Source organism: Anopheles gambiae (genome assembly GCF_943734735.2).
Source record: "Anopheles gambiae chromosome X unlocalized genomic scaffold, idAnoGambNW_F1_1 X_unloc_7, whole genome shotgun sequence".
Classification (NCBI taxonomy): domain Eukaryota; kingdom Metazoa; phylum Arthropoda; class Insecta; order Diptera; family Culicidae; genus Anopheles; species Anopheles gambiae.
In genome coordinates, this window is record NW_026902681.1 from 177,501 (window position 1) to 182,500 (window position 5,000).

Consider the following 5,000-nt stretch of genomic DNA (forward strand, 5'->3'; position numbering starts at 1 on the left):
TGAAAAAAGCTAGGGAGCTGCCCCTAGGTTCGGGGCGTCACAAAATGTTGAAAAGTGGTCGAAAAACCACTATCCAGAATCGGATGTAGAATCGTTAGACGAACTTAAAATTGTTCTACGACACCCATCTGCGACGTTTAGTATTCGAGATATGGCCCGTCCTAGGTCTGGACCGAGCAATTTTTGTTCCGCGCACTTTGTGCCACCGTACACTTTGATGTTTGTATGAAAAAGTACCCTACCTAGGGACGCGTAGAGCAAATTTGTACCCCCGGGCTTGTTGTCGATTGACGTTCTGGTTTGCACTTTTCATCATCTAGGGTGCGTTCCTGACACGTTTTGAGGGGTTTTAGCAAAAAAAAAAATTTTCGACTACTCGAGCTCTCTGGCCCGTTCGGTGCACATTTTTGAAAAAAGCTAGGGAGCTGCCCCTAGGTTCGGGGTGTCACAAAATGTTGAAAAGTGGTCGAAAAACCACTATCCAGAATCGGATGTAGAATCGTTAGACGAACTTAAAATTGTTCTACGACACCCATCTGCGACGTTTAGTATTCGAGATATGGCCCGTCCTAGGTCTGACCGAGCAATTTTTGTTCCGCCGCACTGTGTGCACCGTACACTTTGATGTTTGTATGAAAAAGTACCCTACCTAGGGACGCGTAGAGCAAATTTGTACCCCCGGGAATGTTGTCGATTGACATTCTGGTTGCACTTTTCATCATCTAGGGTGCGTTCCTGACACGTTTTGAGGGGTTTTAGCAAAAAAAAATTTTTCGACTACTCGAGCTCTCTGGCCCGTTCGGTTGCACATTTTTGAAAAAAGCTAGGGAGCTGCCCCTAGGTTCGGGGTGTCACAAAATGTTGAAAAGTGGTCGAAAAACCACTATCCAGAATCGGATGTAGAATCGTTAGACGAACTTAAAATTGTTCTACGACACCCATCTGCGACGTTTAGTATTCGAGATATGGCCCCGTCCTAGGTCTGACCGAGCAATTTTTGTTCCGCGCACTTTGTGCAACCGTACACTTTGATGTTTGTATGAAAAAGTACCCTACCTAGGGACGCGTAGAGCAAATTTGTACCCCCGGGCATGTTGTCGATTGACGTTCTGGTTGCACTTTTCATCATCTAGGGTGCGTTCCTGACACGTTTTGAGGGGTTTTAGCAAAAAAAAAATTTTCGACTACTCGAGCTCTCTACCCGTTCGGTGCACATTTTTGAAAAAAGCTAGGGAGCTGCCCCTAGGTTCGGGGTGTCACAAAATGTTGAAAAGTGGTCGAAAAACCACTATCCAGAATCGGATGTAGAATCGTTAGACGAACTTAAAATTGTTCTACGACACCCATCTGCGACGTTTAGTATTCGAGATATGGCCCGTCCTAGGTCTGACCGAGCAATTTTTGTTCCGCGCACTGTGTGCACCGTACACTTTGATGTTTGTATGAAAAAGTACCCTACCTAGGGACGCGTAGAGCAAATTTGTACCCCCGGGAATGTTGTCGATTGACATTCTGGTTGCACTTTTTCATCATCTAGGGTGCGTTCCTGACACGTTTTTAGGGGTTTTAGCAAAAAAAAATTTTTCGACTACTCGAGCTCTCTGGCCCGTTCGGTGCACATTTTTGAAAAAAGCTAGGGAGCTGCCCCTAGGTTCGGGGTGTCACAAAATGTTGAAAAGTGGTCGAAAAAACCACTATCCAGAATCGGATGTAGAATCGTTAGACGAACTTAAAATTGTTCTACGACACCCATCTGCGACGTTTAGTATTCGAGATATGGCCCGTCCTAGGTCTGACCGAGCAATTTTTGTTCCGCGCACTTTGTGCACCGTACACTTTGATGTTTGTATGAAAAAGTACCCTACCTAGGGACGCGTAGAGCAAATTTGTACCCCCGGGCATGTTGTCGATTGACGTTCTGGTTGCACTTTTCATCATCTAGGGTGCGTTCCTGACACGTTTTGAGGGGTTTTAGCAAAAAAAAAATTTTCGACTACTCGAGCTCTCTGGCCCGTTCGGTGCACATTTTTGAAAAAAGCTAGGGAGCTGCCCCTAGGTTCGGGGTGTCACAAAATGTTGAAAAGTGGTCGAAAAAACCACTATCCAGAATCGGATGTAGAATCGTTAGACGAACTTAAAATTGTTCTACGACACCCATCTGCGACGTTTAGTATTCGAGATATGGCCCGTCCTAGGTCTGACCGAGCAATTTTTTGTTCCGCGCACTTTGTGCACCGTACACTTTGATGTTTGTATGAAAAAGTACCCTACCTAGGGACGCGTAGAGCAAATTTGTACCCCCGGGCATGTTGTCGATTGACATTCTGGTTGCACTTTTCATCATCTAGGGTGCGTTCCTGACACGTTTTGAGGGGTTTTAGCAAAAAAAAAAAATTTTCGACTACTCGAGCTCTCTGGCCCGTTCGGTGCACATTTTTGAAAAAAGCTAGGGAGCTGCCCCTAGGTTCGGGGTGTCACAAAATGTTGAAAAGTGGTCGAAAAACACTATCCAGAATCGGATGTAGAATCGTTAGACGAACTTAAAATTGTTCTACGACACCCATCTGCGACGTTTAGTATTCGAGATATGGCCCGTCCTAGGTCTGACCGAGCAATTTTTGTTCCGCGCACTTTGTGCACCGTACACTTTGATGTTTTGTATGAAAAAGTACCCTACTAGGGGACGCGTAGAGCAAATTTGTACCCCCGGGCATGTTGTCGATTGACATTCTGGTTGCACTTTTCATCATCTAGGGTGCGTTCCTGACACGTTTTGAGGGGTTTTTAGCAAAAAAAAAATTTTCGACTACTCGAGCTCTCTGGCCCGTTCGGTGCACATTTTTGAAAAAAGCTAGGGAGCTGCCCCTAGGTTCGGGGTGTCACAAAATGTTGAAAAGTGGTCGAAAAACCACTATCCAGAATCGGATGTAGAATCGTTAGACGAACTTAAAAATTGTTCTACGACACCCATCTGCGACGTTTAGTATTCGAGATATGGCCCGTCCTAGGTCTGACCGAGCAATTTTTGTTCCGCGCACTGTGTGCACCGTACACTTTGATGTTTGTATGAAAAAGTACCCTACCTAGGGACGCGTGAGCAAATTTGTACCCCCGGGCATGTTGTCGATTGACATTCTGGTTGCACTTTTCATCATCTAGGGTGCGTTCCTGACACGTTTTGAGGGGTTTTAGCAAAAAAAAAAATTTTCGACTACTCGAGCTCTCTGGCCCGTTCGGTGCACATTTTGAAAAAAGCTAGGGAGCTGCCCCTAGGTTCGGGGTGTCACAAAATGTTGAAAAGTGGTCGAAAAACCACTATCCAGAATCGGATGTAGAATCGTTAGACGAACTTAAAATTGTTCTACGACACCCATCTGCGACGTTTAGTATTCGAGATATAGCACTTTGTAGGTCTGACCGAGCAATTTTTGTACTGAAATGTATGGTGAACATGTAATTCATAAATAACATTGACTTGCATCGTGCCCTACTTCATCGGCACAGCTGTTTATTGACTATCTTTAGTGGAAATGGATTGAGTTTTGACCATTTTAAAGCCCATTTCCTATGCCGTGCACCAACATTGTGTACCGATCAGGGAAAGTACGCTACGTACGCGTTCATGGATGTCGATGTTGGTACAAGTTGCCTTTCGGGATAGCCGTGCACCAAAACTGTGTACCGATCAGGGAAAGTACAAGACGGAGGGTGCAGCTCGAGCGTACGCGTTCATAGATGTCGATGTTGGTACACTTGCACCAAAATTGTGTACCAATCAGGGAAAGTACAACACGGAGGGCGCAGCCCGGGCGTACGCAAATCATGGATGTCCATGTTGAATACAATCTACGTGTACGTACCTAGTTTTTGTAGGAAAAGTTGCAATTAAGTGCTTGCATGCTTAAAATGCTCATCTCAACCGGTTCACCTTTTGGCCTGCCCTTTTATAACAGAAACCTAGAAAGATACTCGAGATTTTTGTGTTTTTCCATTCGCCCGGGACGACGAAATGAGCTATGTGCACATCGTGCAGAAAATTGTCTTCGCCACGCATGTTTTTGTCCATCCACTCATATAATCACCCGCATTTGTGTTCAACACGGGACGGCGCAGCCCGAGCGAACGCGTTAATGTTTATGTTTGTACACACTGCTTGTACGATTCTAGGATTTGGTAATTGCGTCACAGTGCCCGACCGTCGCGGACACCATTCTTGGACAGAAGTCCTAGTACGTAGAGTACTTTCCCTAGGTATGTGCTCGTTTCGTGACTATCGTTACGTGCTTACGGACACGCTTGGTATGTTTTACCATACAAGGTTTACTAGGGAAACCTGGGAAGGACGCTTGCCCTCCCGTCGCGGACACCATTCTTGGAAAGAAGTCCTAGTACGTAGCGTTCCTTATTTTACTTGATCAGTTTGTAATGCATTCGCTTTGTTCCATCGACTTCTGCTACTGCTCACTAAGGGGTGTTCGTTTGCGATGTGTACGATAAGCAACTGTCTATCGTAACCAGCAGTTAATCAACACTTTTTACCCAAGTCATAGCAACATAGAGTACTTTTCCTAATCGGTACACAATTTTGGTGCACCTCTAACCTCGCCCGGCACTTTATCGTTACGTTTTGTGCACAACCTAGGGACGTGGTGTAAGTTTCATGATTTTTATGTTTGATTTGGTTTATTATGATTGAAAAATACGCTACGTCCCAGAAATTGGAGCTCGACTACTTCCTCCATGTGGCGAAAAAAAGTTACTGGGCAACGCCTAGCTTATGCCCCATTTGTACTTCAATTTTCATTATCAGGTTTGAAAAATACGCTAAGTCCCAGAAATCTGAACTCGAATACTTTTGCCACGTGGCGCCAAAAGCTACTGAGAAACGCCTAGCCTTTTACCCATTTATAATTTAGTTTTTCGTTATAAGTTTTGAACAATACGCAATGTTCCAAGAATCTGAACTCGAGTACTTTTTACATGTGCCGCCAAAAGCTACT